The following is a 17,739-nucleotide window of genomic DNA, read 5'->3' as shown; positions in this document are numbered from 1 at the left end:
CAAACAACAGCTACAGGAATTGACACCATTCAGACTCTAAAAAAGGGAGCCATGGCTAAGGACATGGGTTCTGTGACAAGCACCAGTGCTATGGGTTCTACTCACATGAAGAATAAACTCAGCAAAAAGAGGAGATATGCCTTGAAAAAGAAAGTTCAGGAGCAAGTTGCTATTGAAAATGATATTCAGAACTTCCAAGAGATCCCCCCCTCAATATCCTCCTTTAGATATTGATGAATATGGGATCTTAAATTTTGAAGATGAGGTGGACCTAGAAAATCAACCTATTAATGAACAGGAGGAAGAGGATGAAATAATGAACACTTGATCAAGACTTTTAGTCCAACTACTAATTTTGGGATTGAACAAGAAATACAACAAGTTTTAGAAGAGCATGGACTGTCCCTTATAGGCCTCCACAAAACTAGATTCAAGCAAAAAAAAACTACTCATAACCCTCCTACCTCTATTGGTAGACCAAACACAAGATCCTATACCTCCAAGTGATCCCAATGATTAATTCAATCATTTGGAATGCAAGGGGTATTAATACCCAAGAAGTTATGGAAAGACTTAACTCTCTCAAAAAAAATTCATCAACTCTCTTTAATAGACATTTTGGAACCATTCTTTGATAATTCCCATATTCACAGTTTCAGAAACCAACTTCCATGGACCCTGATTTTTGTAATCCTAATGGTAAAATATGAATTTTCTGGGATCTATATATGAATTGTAATGTACTGGAGGCTGATAATTAATAGGTTACCTGCAGTATCAGAGATGTACAACTTTCTTCTCAGTTCATCACTACTTTCATCTATGCCAAGTGTACAGACCATCTTAGAAGACCTCTTTGGGATAGGCTTTCGCACCATGCCACTCCTAACACTATGATACCTTGGTGTATAGTGGGTGATTTTAATGTTATTACCTCCACTGAGGAGAAGGTAGAAGGTGTACCTTACAACATGAATAAGAGTTTCGAATTTATAGAAGTCATTGAAGTTTGTGGTTTGATGGACCTTAGTTTTAGTGGTCAAAAATTCACTTGGTCCAATCAAAGAGGAGTTAATTTCAGGATCTAGAAAAGGTTAGACATGGCAATGGTAAATGAAAAATTGCTAGAGAATATGCCTGACACCACTATCACCCATTTGTCATCTGTTGGATCAGATCACTGTCCATTACTCATGGAGATGGTTATGAAACAGGATATTTCCATCAAATATTTTAAATTTTTGAATTGCTGAATTGAACATCCTGATTTTATGAACACAGTTAAACAGTGTTGGGAGAGGGATATTGAAGGTAACCCAATGTGGGGTTTCATCAAAAGTTGAGAAGGCTCTCCTACACCCTTAATACCTTGTCCAAAAGCCAATTTGGTGACATTTATGCTATGGTAAAGGAATATGAATAAAAGGTAAGAATTGCAAAGGAAGAATTCATCAACCACAACTCTGAGGACAATAGAATTTCCCTCTATGCTATTAGTGCCAAATACATTAGATTTTTGAAGTTGGAGGAATCAATCCTCAAACAAAAATATCAACTTCATTGTTTCAGAAAGGGTGATACCAATTCAAAATTAGAAGGAGAAAATTATACATTCATAGAATTCAAGATGAGGAAGGAAACTGGTTCCAAGGAGATGAGTCAATTGATAATGCTGCATGTAATCACTTTCAACAAATTTTTTCTGGAAAGAAGGAGATCATTAATGAAGAGGTCCTCACCTGCATTCCTAGGATGGTCACTGATGATCAAACCATCAAGCTCCAATCTTTGCTAGGTATTGATGAACTGAAGACTGTTGTTTTCTCCATGAACCTCAATGTTGCAGCAGGACCTGATGGAATGAGTGGTATTTTTTTTCAAGCTTGCTAGAGCATTATCAAAAATAATTTTTTGACAGTGGTTCAATCCTTCTTTTGTGGTCAAGAGATGCCTAAGTATTTTTTTCCATGCTTGTGTGGTTCTACTCCCAAAAGTGAACCATCCCAATAAACTTTCAGAGTTCAAACCCATTAATCTAAGCAATTTCACCAAAAAAATTATCTCTAAAATTTTGTGTCTGAGACTTGCTCCCATCCTACCTAACCTTATCTCTATGAACCAAACTGGATTTGTTAAAGGTAGGAATATATCAAAAAACATCATGCTTGCCCAAGAAATTATTCATCATATCAAAAAGCCTAATATAGGGGGAATTGTTGTTATCAAACTTGACATGGATAAGGCTTATGATAGAGTGTCATAGTCCTACATCTGCCTAGTCCTAAGAAAATTTGGCTTTGGTGAGAATTTTATTGACTTGACCTGGAAGATTATGGCCAATAATTGATATTCTATTATTGTGAATGGGTCCAAACAAGGCCATTTTCATTCCACTAGGGGTCTTAAACAAGGTGACCCCCTCTCCCCTGCCTTATTTATTTTGGGAGCTGAAGTCTTTTCCAAGATGCTGAACAGGCTTCATTAGAACCTCAATTTTCATGGTTTTTATATGGAAAAAGGGAGTCCTCGGGTTAATCATCTCAGTTTTGCTGATGAAGTAATTATTTTTACCTCTACAAGGAAGAAATCTTTGAGATTGATCATTGACAAACTGAATATTTATGAAGAGACTTCTGGACAATTTATCAATAGGGACAAAAGTCACTTTATGGTCCCTTCCAATGCTTTCAAGGCTACTATTAATAGGATCAAGGTAATGACTGGTTTTAACAAGAAAAATGATCCTATCATCTATCTTGGATGTCCACTATATATTGGAAGGCAAAAGGTGATTCATTTCTTATATATGGTTTCTAAGGTGGTGAATAGAATCACTGGATGGCACTTCAAGATCCTAAGTTATGGGGGAAGGGCAACCCTGATGAAGCATGTACTACAGTCCCTTCCTATTCATCTATTATCAGCTATTTCCCTTCCTTCAACTATTCTCAGAAAGATTCAAGCCCTCACTGCTGAATTTTTTGGGGATGGAAAAATGAAAGAAAAAGGTACCATTGGGCTTCTTGGAGAAATCTCAGTTTTCCATATGATGAGGGTGGAATTGGTGCTAGAATGATTCATGAAGTTTGTCTCTCTTTTCAATACAAGCAGTGGTGAACATTCAGGACTAAGAATATTCTTTGGGGAGATTTTCTTAAGGCTAAATACTGTCAAATATCTAATCCTGTGAGTAAAAAAATGGCATACAGGACAATCATTGGTTTGGAAGCATATATTGAGAAGCAAGCACAAAGTAGAACCTCACATCCAGTGGATTATCAAAACTGGTACTTGTTGTTTTTGGTGAAATGATTAGCTTGGTGTGGGTCCTTTAGCTCATTATAGAAGTGAGAACACCAGGCTCAATAACACTAAGGTGGATGATTTTTTGATAAATGGTAACTGGGACATTGATAGGGTCACACAGCTTGCACCTCCTCAACATATAGCTACCATTTTGGCATTCCATATTCAGCATCATCACCTAGTTCCTGATCAACCATATTGGAAACACACTTCTAATAGAGATCTCACCTGTTCCTCTACTTGGAATGCAATCAGGGAACAAATAAATAAGACCAAGATCAATAGATTCACTTGGCATAAAAATGTTCCCTTCAAATGTTCATTCCTACTATAGAGAGCTCTAAGAGAAAAATTGCCTACTAATGAAAAGCTCATTGTTTTGGTGTTGAACCTGCTAAGTGTTATTGCTACTACACTCTAGGTAGGGATACTTTAGATCATATTTTCATGGCTGGAAAGTTTGCTACCAAAGTTTGGAGTTATTTTGCTAACTCTTTAGCGATCAATAATTCGTATGTTCCCTTAAGACACCACTTGATGAACTTGTGGAGTATTATTTAATGAAATGATGTTCACAAGCTCCTGTTGCAGTGCATTCTCATTTTTATTTGCTGAAATCTATGGAAAAATAGATGTGCTTGTAAATATAGAGGGAACAAATCCAATATAGATAGAGTTAAATATTCAGTGATCAAAGACACTAACCACTTATTGATTACTGTGTTTCCTTATATCAAATGGCCTACGACATGGAAGGAACTGGTCCTTCTAGTGGAGAAGTGCATCCATGAAACCAAGGTTACTAATGTGCACTAGAATAAATCCCCTGGTCAGTGGGTTAAATTAAATTCAGATGGTAGTGCATTAAGCATTACAGGACAAATTGGAGCTGGGGGTGTTCTTAGAAATCACCTTGGGGCTCTGATATTTGCTAACTCATCACCAATAGGAGAAGGAACCAACAATCAATCAGAAATTAGAGTTGTAATTTTGGGTCTCTCATGGTGTATTCAGTTGGGATACTTAAAAGTAATCCTTGAAGTTGATTTAGAATTGCTAGTAAAGTGGATCAACCAGCAAATCAATCCCACTTGCAACATTATTCAGCTACTGGGCAACCTTCAAAATCTCACCAGTCAGTTGGCCAGCTTCAGATGCATCCACAGTCTTAGCGTAGCCAATTTCCCTACTGATAGTCTCTCCAAATTTATAGCCACACTCTTAGACTCCTCAGGTCTACTTCAACAGTCAGCACCTCCCAACGAATACCAACTCTTATTTACATCTTGATAAAATTAGTATGGCCAATTTTAGAAGGAGAAAGATGAAAAGAATCAAGGAATCACCCTTGAGCAGGAACAAAGATGCTGATTTGATCTTCTCAGATTTTTTGGTGCCACTTTGACTTCTTCACATTAGCTTACTCATAGCTATAGCCCTTGTGAAAAGGTTTTCCTTTTTCATGACTTTATTTTGATGTTGCAATCCTTTTCTCTTTAGCTATCTCTAGTTTCAGGTATAGCTAACTAGAATATGTTTTAGTTTTCTTGTATTCTTTCCATAATTGTATGGGGAGAGTCTCCCTTATTTTTATTTTTCTAGAATTGTTGTATCGAGAGGAGTCCTCTATTTTAGGTACATAGTCTTAGGTTTTCTCTTTATTGTATTGGGGATGAGTTAGCTGACCTTAGTAGGTTAGCTGATTCATGAACCACCATAGGTCAGAGGTAAGGTTTTATGTCCCCCTCCTTGTACTTTTGTTTTTTGTTATTAATGTTAAGGCCTGGGAGTGCTGCTCAGTCCTTGACCCCCAAAAGGTCGTTAAAATAAAAAAAATCCCATTACTCATAGTTTAGGGATATGGGTTAGCTTGTCTATTGGTGGGTTATAGTAGGCGGCTAGGTGTCATCATGACTCGAGGATTTGGGTCATGAAAACACTAAAATCATCATGTAATTTTTTAGCCATGTTGAAATTGTTGACTTTGTTGGCCCATCATCTCTTTTTTGGGGCCTTTCTTTAGAAGTTTATTATGTGCTAATTTTTTGTAATGACCTCCAAGGTCATTTTCATATTTTTGCGTATTTTTACCATTTTACCTCTTCCTGTAGCTTTTTTACAGCTCTTATGTGATGTTGGGATGGTTGGCACGCTCCCCAAGATGTTCGGTTGAGTTTTGAGGTGGTTTGATCATTTTTTAGGCTTAAGTCTCGAAGGAATAGACTTTAGTCAACATTCAGAGATTCGGACGTCATATGAGAGTTCTAATAGTTTCATCAGCTTTGGAAGGTCCATTTTGGTATAGAAGGAAGGTTTGTTTGGATTTTGGAGTCTTCGTTTTGAGCTTGTGTGATTTGTCGTTTTAACTTTAAAGTTTTGGCCAAGTTTGACTTTGGTCAATATTTTGAGAAAACATGCTCGGATGAAAATTTCGTCAGCGTGGTTAGCTCTAACATGCCAAGCTTGGTCTAGAACGAACTTTGGTTTTATTCTCGAGGTCATCAGAATGAGTTGTAGGCCGTTTGTGCAGTTTATGTGCCTTCCTTTGAAAATCTTTGACTTTGGTCAACTTTTCATAGGAACGACCTCCGTTGGGAAATCCATCAATTTCGTTGAGTACAGAATGACATTTCCATTTGGGTAGCATAGTTTGTTTGCATCAACGGTATTCTGAACGAGTTTCGAGCCCCCGTCGAGGGACTTTTTCCTCTTGGTGAAATGCACCAACACAGCTGCTAGTGCACCTATAATTTACTCTCCGTGTTCGCGGTCCCTTGGCCACATTTACGGAGGTGAAGCTTTTAGTTCTCCGCGTTCACGGGCCTTGGGCCGCGTTCGTAGAGGATCAGCTGGCTGACCTTCACTTTCGCTAACCGAGGGCCTGGCAGTGTGGTCTTTTAAGACCCGTTCCCAGCCATTTTCCCTTATTTCTAATATATCAAAACTCAATTTTTGAGAGCAAATCTTGATTATTTTCGATAATTCTTGTTTTGGTAAGTTGGAAATTCTCGTGGGAACGTTTTGGAACCTTTTCTCATCCTAAAACCCTTGTAAATTTAATTGAAATTCATTGCTACCTTGCATTTTTTACTATTCTATTGCTTGAAATTGGTGGGGTAGTTTAGAGCTCTTTCGGTGCTCGAAATGTGCCCATTTTTGGAGCACAAGTTCCTTGATCTATTTGGGATCTTGTGACGGAGTTGGTTTTTCAATTTTATGTCTGATTTTTTTATTATAGTAATATGGGTATAGTTGGCTTTTTTTTGATGTGCTCTTCGATAATTTGATAAATTGGCATCGTTCAGAGGTGCCCCAAAAGGGAAAAGCTTATTTTTAGCGGTTCGTATACGGTTTCGGTCTTGAGGTAGATTATAATTTACTCTTTTTAGACTTGGCTTGGTTAGAATTGATATATTTTGAGTAGTAACGTGTGATTAGGTTGTTGATTTAGGTGTTGATATCCTATTGAGCAATTTGGAGCCGATGATCATCGTTAGTAACTAGGTTGGGTTTTAGCCGTTGGAGCCTTAGTCTAGGTGATATCTTGACTTGTTTGCATCGCTTAGATTCCTTAGAACTTGCTTCTAGGTGATTTGAACTTAAGATGTCGCTTGTTTGACTTATTTTTTTTCGGTTGGCAGCACGTTGTGATTTTTGTCTCATGCTTTTGTCTTGTTTACTTATGATATTGAAATGTTGGGCTCGAGGTCGTGCTTTTGGTACACCGGAATCTTAGGTTAGTGATATGGTATCTTGATGGGATTTTTTCCGGCTTGAGTGATATATGATTTTTGACATGCTACTTGACTTATTTAACTCGCTGGTGCTAAGAATCTTTTTAAAAGAAAGAGTAAAAGAGGAGAATAAGACTTTTGGTTGATGAATAAATATGAAGAATTTTAGGAAATACGGTGATATCTTATTTATGGCAATTCATGGTTGATAAGCTTGAGGTATGATTCTAGGTAGCCCTTGAATTGAATTTGGGCTACACGATATGCACCGTTGATAAAATCGTGGTGGAAATTTTGGGTAGCATGTTGATACATATTCTGAATTATTACTTCGACTTTCATGAGCTCGAGGATCGTTCAGAGCGCTCTATGCTACCTTTGGTGTCACAATAAGAACAAGTAATATTGCAACTAGGGAAGTACTCAAAGATTTTCACTCCATTTGATAGGCAAATATAATGCCCATGTTAGGTACACTTTTAATGCCCACGTTCAAAGTTCAATAAATAATGGAGCATGTAATAATGAAAATTAATTCGGGCATATTTCATTTATATATAAAAAAAATAAAAAGTTATAAAAAAAGTAGCTTGTTTTTCCTTTACTGAAAAAATAGTCCAAAAGGGTCATGGGCTCAACAGAGCTCAGCCCAAGGTTATAGTCCATTGTTGCTTTCTAAAAAAAAAATTAGCGTTAATTCTTTTTTTAAAAAAAAAATAATTTTTTTTTTGCATTTTTTAAATAAAAAAAACTTTTTTCCTTTTTTTCAAATCTTTTTCATATATCAATATATGTATAAATGGTGTAAAATCAAGTATATATGATGTACAAATATTTATGTAATGTATCAATATTTTATAAGTACTTATGTACTACTGTATATATAATGTATTAGTATTGTATAAATAGTGTATAAATGTGTATCAATATTGTATAAATAGTGTATAAATATGTATATATGACGTATAAATAGTTATATAGTGTATATATAATATATCAATACTGTATAAATATATATGTAATGTATCGGCATTGTATAAATAATGTATAATCGTGTATCGATATTATATAAATAATTATGTAATGTATCTATATCAATACTTATTTTTCTATCATGCATTTTCACCTTAATAAATAGGGGAATAAATAAAAAATAAGAAAATGATATAAATATTCATTTTTTCTACAAAAGAAATGAAACAATTAGAAAAGAACAAAAGATTTAAAAGGGGCAACAAAAGAAGTTTATTTAATAGCAAAAAAAATAGAAATAAAAAAAATAAAAAATAAAAATAGTCATGCATATCAATATTTATTTGACTATCATGTATTCTCACTTTAATAAATAGAAGAATAAATAAAAAAAATAAAAAAATGACATAAATATTCATTTTCCCCCAAAAGAAGTGACACAATTAGAAAAGAAAAAAAGATTTTAAAAGGACAACAAAAAAATGTAAACAAAAAAGTTTTTCTTTTAAATAGCACAAAAAAAACAAAAAAAAACTTAAAATAAATTAAATATATGGTCATGCATATCGATATTTATTTGACTATCATGCATTTTCACCTTAATTTTTTTAAAAAAAATGACATAAATATTCATTTTTCCACAAAAAAAAGTTAATTAGAAAATGGAAAAAGATTTTTAAACAGAGCAACAAAAAATATAAATAACAAAAGGTTTTTTTAGGAAAAATTATCAGGAAAAATACTTTTTAATAAGTAATTACTGATTTTAGTGATATTTTTTATTTATTACCATTTATAGCAATACATAACAATATTCTGATATATTTGTCATGTATTAAAAGTGAATTATGAATGCAATAAAAATGTATTATAAGTGTTTAAAATATATATTATACTTGTTTGATAAGAAATTGACACAATGTATTATAAGTCTATTAAAGTATGTGATAAATATATTATTAATGAATAAAACTTGTATTATATAAGTTTTATAAATTATTCTCGCTAATATGTATTAAAACTGTATTATAAATGTATTATAAGTATCTAGTAAAAAAAATTATTATTGCTATAAATGGTAAATATTTTCTTAATATAGTATATTTACCTAAGTTTTCCTTTTTTTATTCTAAGCCCAAAACCTAAGCTCATCTCAGCTTTTACAAAGAAAAAAAGGATTAATTACATCAAACATAACCATTTTGTCTGAATTGGACAATTTTTGGTAATTTTATAAAGTTGAGAAAAAAGGGGTACACAAATATTATCGATTGTCAACTGGCGTAATTTTCTCAATTAAGTATTAAAACTATTTGGTCTTATTGGGCCTATGAAATACTATTATTTTATAGAGGTATTATTTAATCGATAAATTAATGGTTATTAATTTAAAGAGTGTTTTCGTGATTTAATAAAGGTTAGTTTTGATTACATAGTTTAGAGGATGAAGTCTGAACCATTTTGTGCAAATGACATTTATGAATTTGAAGTCATGATTAATAATCTCAGTTACTGCTATAAAATGAATGACAGTAGCCTGTTAGGTTACCCATGTAAAAATGATACATGTTCAAAGGTCCAAAGATTAGAAGAAGTTGTGGATACCATCGACGAAGACAATATTGATAATGAAGTTGAACAAAATTGTCACGACCCAAGCCTAAGGACTAGATGTGACACGGCGAATGAGACACCCGGAGGTACCTCACCCAAGCCTCTTTAGCATTCATTAAGCATTTCATGGGTAAGGGTAAAAAACTCAAGCGGAAAACATAAGGGATATTGGGACTAAGGGAATTCACATTAATAAGAGTCAAAGACAACGTAACATCCATTACTATGTCCAACAATACCTTCTATATTAAGACTTGGTGGGGGCTAAGATATGTCCCTAGCTCACCCTCAAGATAAAGTTAAAACCCCAAACTTAATTTAAACGTCTAAATATAACATAAGCTAGGTAAGATAGGAGTGTTGTTCCCGGAACATAGGAACTCACCAAAGTGGTAGTCTTCAATGCTCAACTTAGCCATGAGGAGGAGAGTGTGGAGCGACGTCAGTCCCTATATGGTGATATCATGTAGGCAAACATATGCGTTAGTACTTTGAATGTACTAAGTATGTGAGTGTGATATGGGATGAAGAACATAAGAGAGAGACATGTATAGGCACTATGCATAAGTGGATGCATGCATGAGAAATCATCATAAGACTCCTTAAAGCATTCATTTGTGGGGAAGCGACCTTAACCGACATTTAAGACCATGAGAGCTATTACATGGAATTCAACATAACCCCCTACGTTGGCACGGAGATACTACTTGTCGGGTAGAACTCCGCAACTTTACATTCAATCTTTAACTTTGACTTTAAGAGCTAATTATGGATCCACTAGCCTAAAATAGCCGACAAGGGCCCCTATGGTGGCACATAGTTAATGCAACATGAGACTTTACTTAAGGACCCCTTCGGTCGAGCCCCCATCTACATGCTACATTCGTTGCTAGGTCAAGTCCCACGGAATAATATTTAAACATCAATATATCATAAACATTATATAACTTTAACATTAAAACATCAATCGGTGGAATAGCTCATTAAAACCTTTCGTTTGATTCAATGCGAGAATTGTCCTTTCACATTGAAACCTTACTTTGGGTAAGAAGCCCTTCATCAATCAATCATTTCGTAAAGACTCCCATTCATAAGCATTTACTTCATAACATTCATTGGAGTCAAACTTCATTTCAACATAAGAAGGCTAGTTGGGTTCATTTCATATAACTTTCAAATACATTTAATGCATGAGAGGGATGAAAATGTGCATCATATGAAACATGTTAAAACAACCCACCATATGCACTTTAAAGCTGCCTTTCAAGCCTTCATTTAAGAACCCAAACAAAATTATTCATTTCATGAAATTGAGAGTCAATGTATATCAATTTAAGTAAATAAACTTCAAATATGCCATAATATATGCATTTAGGATCATCATGTAAAAGCCCATAAGATTTCATCATTTGAAATGGGCAGATCTTGTGCCACTCCACCTGGTTGTATGAAACTGGCATGCATCCTGGCTCCCGATACCCTCCGAATGAGGCGATCAAGAAAGTTGTGGGCCTAGTAGTACAAAAATACTAGGTTGAGAAAATATTTGGGCTCCATGGGTGTAAGGACCCATGGATGAAAACCCACATACCTTGCTTGAATTCACTAGGAATTGAAGAAGAACCTTGAAGAAATTGGAAACCCTAGCTTGAATTTGGAGAGAAACCTTGAGAGACCTTGTGAGTTCTTGCCTTGGAAGTTTTGAGAGAATGAATTGAATAGGAGGGGGTCTTGAAGAGAAGAGTGTTTTCAGACTTTGAATTTGGCCATAAAAATGTCTAAATTCATTAAACCAAACTTTGGAAAAGACACAATTGCCCTTCATTAAATCTGAAAAATTGGCCCTGCAGGTCATCGTCGTAATGACGAGTCATGCAAACGACCTATCTTTCAAGCCTGAGAAAAGAGCCTAAAACATAGTCTCTGAAGTTTAGGAACGACTCGCGTATACGACCCGTCCTCATGAAAATGACCCATTCCTTGGGCTCGTCCTGCAGGTCCCCAAAACCTGCAAAATTCAAGTCTCTGAATGTTTACGAATAACCATTGTATATGACCCGTCCTCCCAGGAATAGTCCATTCTCAAGGCTCGTTCTGCAGGTCTGAAAACCTGCAAAATTCAAGTCTCTGAAGTTTTTTGACGGGTGGTCCATATGACCCATCTAAGCTTCTACGACCCATCCTACAAATCCGTAGACTTGGCCCTATGGAGTCCTTGAAACTTGACCTCTGAGCTTAGCTTACGAGGGGTTTCTACGATCCGTCTTCTCGAGGAAGACTCGTCTTGGAAGGTTGTAAAACCTCTCTTGAGGAGAACTTCAATTTTGCTTCTCGAAGGGTCGCTCTACGACCCAACCTTACAAGCTGTAAAAGGCCCTATGAGCCGTAGAGGAACTCGTTCACATGGATAGGTTCAAAATTTTGTGACTTTTCTCCTTGGTTTCAACTTTTTGACTTACGAGATCTTACAACAATAGAATACCTTTGGCTAGTTACACATATGGAAGCAGCTATCGCATCTAAAATTCTTCATGATTTTTCGGTCCAGTTCGAGAAAACAACACTAGAACTTTTGGATGCAATAAAAAAACTTAGAAATGAGCTTTAACTAGATTTTAATTTTAATGGAAATAAAACAATACTATAATCTTATTTCACTAAATTGTCTTAGATATTTTTATAATTATAAAGAGTTATTAATTTATAATAATGAGACCATATATTTATATAGAGGTCTTTTAAAAATATATTATCTTATTAAAATTAATGATTTTTTCCACTAGTCCAAGTCGGGACCGGAGAAAAATAGTAACTTAGAGTGTTTATAAATTTATCGAGTATTAATTAAGAGAGGTTTTACTGATAAAAATAATTATTTTGATCAAAAAATCAATTATGTGTCTGATCGACTTCATCAATTAAGCTAACGTTATTTTCCTAGTGTAGTACTAGGCTAACGTTCTCATCAATTAGGTATTTTTGCTTTAATAAGATTGTACCTCACACTTTTATAAATATACATTTTTTAGAAAAGACACCAAACCCATCATGTAATTTTTCAGCCATGTCAAAAATGTTGACTTTGTTGGCCTATCAGAGCCCCAAGCTCACCGGTCTCACTTTTGCAGATCTAACATCTAGTAGAGTCCTGCGAATCGGTACAGAGACATCAATGACTTATCTTCGGGAGGCTATAGGATATCATTAGGAAAATTTCCTCTTCTGTCTCGCTTTTGTGCAACTTTGTCTTATTAGTTTCTTGGAATCTCACTTGTTTCACTCTTTCACAGGATGGCTCACATACAAGGCCCGATGGTCGAGGTGATGCAATTAGGCCCACAAACTAAGCCCTAGCCAGGGGCAGAGGCCGACCTAAAGGTTGTTTGAGGGTTGCAGCATCGGCCCCTTACAAAGATGAGGCTCCTGAGCCTAAAGAGGATCTACAGGCAGCTTATGTACCTCCACAACCGGTGGGGCAAGGACCAGCCCAACCACCAACCTCACCAGTTGTCGAACCGGAGATCCACATTATATTCACCCAGATCTTGGCTTCTATCAATAAGATGAGATACTCACCAACTCCAGCTCCAGCCCCGGCACCGTAGGGTTAGCCTATAGTAGTAGCCTTAGAGGGCTAGCCACTACCTGCTTATATGGCCGCACAATTGGTTATAGATGACGAGGTTATGCCATTGTGCGAGCAGAAGATACTCAAGATTTTTTTAGAGGCTTTCACCACCTGTGTTAACTAGAGCGAATGGGGAGGACGCCAATGAGTTCTTGACTACCTGCCAGGAGTAACTTCAGTCCTTAGGCCTCATGGAGTCGAGAGGATACGACTTCATCGTACATCAGAGGTAGCACTAGTACTTGCAATTTAGGCCAGTTGGGCTGCCTCTCGTACCTTGGGATGAGTTTTTAGAGGCTTTCTTGGCCTGTTAGATACTACGGAGCACCTGGCTTCAGCAAGCTATTCATTTCTTGATGTAGTTGACCAAGCCCGTTCCATTGAGCACATTCACCACGAGACCCAAGGGGGCAGCAGCAAGATGTCCAGACAGGATGATAGCTAAAATGGGGCCCATTTCAAGTCTAGAGACTCCTATGATAGGCCCCACCAGAGGTTTTACTAGGATTAGTCTAACAGGCCTATTTAGGCAGCATTACCTTCTTCTGAGGGAAGCCAGCGTCAGCAGGGTGGTCCTAGCAAGGGCTAGAGCTGAAGTGGATCATACTCTCTCCTTTTCTATCATGGCTGATTTATTATGGGTCGTTCAACTTCAAAGTGTTATGACTGTGAGTCACTTAATCATTGGTCCCTAGAGTGCCCCCAGCGTGGGTGAGGGGCAATTGTTCCAACTCCTTCAGTGATAGAAGTGCCTCCTCCAGTTAGAGGCAAAGCTCCGGATCAGGATCGTTAGAGTGGCCGACAGGATGCTAGAGGTGGAGTATGGGGAGGCAGGTCAGGAGGTAGGTCAGATGCACTGGATAGAGGTACATAGGGCTATTTCGATACGACTCCAGTAAGAGCAGAGACTGAGGCATCCGACGATGTCATTACAAGTACACTTCTATTATGCCACCAGTCTGCTACATGTTTATTTGACCTAGGATCCACGTATTCATATGTATCTGTTTATTCTTCTCCTTGATTGGGTATGAGATTCGAGTCTTTGTTAGAGCTTGTTCATGTTTTGACCCCGGTGGGTGAGTCTGAAGTAGTGGATCAGGTGTTGCGGTCTTGCTTAGTGACCATCTAGGGTTCTGATACTAGAGTCGATCTTATTCTGCTAGATATACTATATTTTGATGTGATTCTTGGGATGGACTGGTTATCCCCTCAGTATGAAGTCTTGGTTTGCTACGTCAAGGTCATTACCTTAGCCATGCCTGGCATCCCTCTGGTGTTGTAGCAGGGTGCCTATAGTCACACACTGATGGGGATTATCTCTTTCATGCAGGCTCGATGGTTGGTTGATTTGGGATATCTAGCTTATTAGGCCTATGTGCATGATGTTAGTAGAGATAGCCCTTCCGTTGACTCAATTCATGTGGTTAGAGATTTTGTGGATGTGTTCCCTACAGACCTACCTAGGCTTTTCCCATAGCGTGATATTGACTTTTCCATAGAGTTGGAGCTAGGCACCCGACCTATTTCTATTCCACCTTATCAGATGACACCTATAGAGCTCAAGGAGCTCAGTGTTCAACTTGATGACCTCCTAGGTAAAGGGTTCATTCGTCTGAGTATGTCTCCATGGGTGCTCCTACTCTATTTGTTAAGAAGAAGGACGGGACTATGAGGATGTGCATTGACTACAGACATCTGAACAAGGTGACGGTGAAGAACCGTTACCCATGCCTTGCATTGATGACCTGTTTGATCAGCTTCAGGGTGCCGCAGTATTTTCTAAGATAGATTTGAGATCCGATTACCATCAACTGAGGATTAAGCCAGCGAACATCCCTAAGACCACATTTAGGACTCGATATGGCCACTATGAGTTCCTTGTGATATTGTTTGGGTTGACTAATCCCCTGTCGCCTTCATGGACTTAATGACTCGAGTGTTCAGGCCATACCTTGATTCTTTCATCATTGTCTTTATTGATAACATATTGATATACTCATAGAGCCGGAGTGAGTATAAGCAACATTTGGGGATAGTGCTCCAAACTTTGGGAGATGAGCGGCTTTATTTCAAGTTTTCAAAGTGTGAGTTTTGGCTTGAGTCACTAGCATTTTGGGACACGTGGTGTACAAGGAGGGCATTATGGTTAATCTGGTGAAGATTGAGGTAATTAGTGATTGGGAGTGGCCTACTTCTTTTACTGAGGTTCGTAGCTTCGTCAGATTAGCAAATTACTACAGATGCTTTATTAAGGGATTTTCCACTATTGCAGCCCCATTAACTTAGTTGACTCAGCAGGATGTTTCACTTTTGTGGTCGGGAAAGTGTGAAAGGAGGTTTCTGAGGCTCAAGGAGTTGCTTATCACCACTTCTATATTGACTCTTCCTATTGAGGGCGAGGTCTTCACAGTTTATTGTAATGTATCTAGCATTGCTTTGGGTTGTGTACTGATGCAGCAGGGCCAGGTTATTGCTTATGCATTAAGGCATCTTAAGCTATATGAGTGCAACTACCCCACTCATAACTTGGAGTTGACAATGGTAGTTTTCACAGTTAAGATCCGGAGGCACTATCTATATGGAGTTCGTTGTGAGATCTATAGTTTGATCATATTATTTATTATTGACTTTTATTGATCTCAATTCATATGCGTCGCTGCATTCTTGATCTTGACAAACACAGCGTAGAAGTGTAATCATTTTCATTGCTCAAGCGCATCACACCTAATAATCTTTGTCTACACGTCTTAATTTGAATTAATAAAAATGAATTATTAAAATAATCTATTCAATGTAACAAACCATCTTGATCGTTATGTATTAGTTATTAGTGAAAGAAAATAAGAGAGAAAACTTTTGGTTCGGAGAGTTAAAAATTTCAGGCTAGTTTAGGCTCAGATGAATTCTGAGTGAGGTAAGGTTTGGGGCGATCCGGGGAAAGGATTGGGGGAAACATTTAAGTAAAATCTAATTTACGCTAAGACCTTAAGGAGTTCATAGGGATTTTTGAAAGTGATTTGAGTAGAACTCTCATTTTTTACCTTGGCGTGAAGGGGTTGACTTGACTATTTTAGGGTTTGAAGGTCTGTTGCAAAATAGGCTAATTTACTAGAATTTTTGAGGTTCTATCCAGTGCAAGCCGCAATAGCGGGTGACACATTGCTATAGCGAGTGGAAATAATTCCCTCTATGGGGTTGATTAGGTTGTTGTAGAAGAGGTTGTGGCCACTATATCGGGATTGGGGGCCCAATTGGGCTGCGATAATGAGGTTGGTCACAATAAAAATGCATAAAAACTCCTTAAAACCACATTTTATCATCCAAGAATATTTTGGAGAAGTGTAGAGGCGACCTAGGGTAGTTTTCATCTGTTTTCCAGCGTGATCGTTGATAAAGGTAAATATATTAGTTGCCTACCTTGATATTTGATTGTTAGGCATTAGAATCCTTGGTGGATGACTTTAGGTAAGGGTTTGGTTTGATGTAATGGTGAAAAACTCCTGGCCGATTTGGCTGGAATAATCATGAGGTTAGCCTGGAGTTTGGGATTAAGTTATAATTTGGGAAGAGGCAACAACAAAAGTGGAGCTTGGCACAGATCAAAGGGAAAAGAAAGGAGGAATTCTATTTTGAAAAGGTAAAGCGCAGCTCCAAAGGAAGGACTTTAGGCCGATTGTGATTTATTTTGAACTTGTGTTATTATCTTAGACCAAGAACAAGCTAAAACTTCACAAAATGAGTCAAAAGTTTGTGATCAGACTTCTACAGTAGCTGTTTGGTGCCTAGGTAGACTAGGCTTTTTAACTGAGTAGTTAAGCCTATTTTTATTTACATAATATCTTATTGGAAGATTACATGTATAGGCCTTCGGGCTCGAAGTCTGGATTGTTGAATGCGTGGTTAGTTATGGTGTAGGTTCATAATAGACTTGATTAGTTTATCTTGACCTTATGACAATAGTTAGGTGTTATCCTAGGGAAGGTGATTGTGGGTAATTGGATTTTGAGCAGGGAATGTTCAGGAAGAACCTGTTCGGGTAAGTGATGGTTTTTGTTTTCTATTTATGTTATATGTACTTGTTTTCTTATCCAATTTTTCACAAAAAGGTTTTAAATGAAAAAGAAAAATAAATAAGACAAAAATGTTTAAAATGAACAAAAGAGAATAAATACCTCCTTTTTTTTAAAACATAACAAGTAAAAATGAAAATTATTTTTTTAAATAATGGATAAATAAAAGTGAAAAAAGGGAGTAATGTATAGATAGTATAAATATAGATCTTAATTAAAGAACATAAATAGTGACTTAAATTAAAGACCATAAATAGAGACTTAAATTGGGAGAAAGAACTATTAGGAGAATTACGCAAAATGAGAGGGAAAAAGGCAATAACATTTGATGAATTTATTTCTTTTTACTTTCATCTAAATGTTCGTTAGAAGTGAATGTATAGTTTTAATGGTGGAGGCCAAATGACCATGT

Source organism: Solanum dulcamara, chromosome 12 (assembly GCF_947179165.1).
Source record: "Solanum dulcamara chromosome 12, daSolDulc1.2, whole genome shotgun sequence".
Lineage (NCBI taxonomy): Eukaryota > Viridiplantae > Streptophyta > Magnoliopsida > Solanales > Solanaceae > Solanum > Solanum dulcamara.
The sequence above is the reverse complement of the archived record's forward strand: the minus strand, read 5'-3'. Positions refer to the sequence as shown.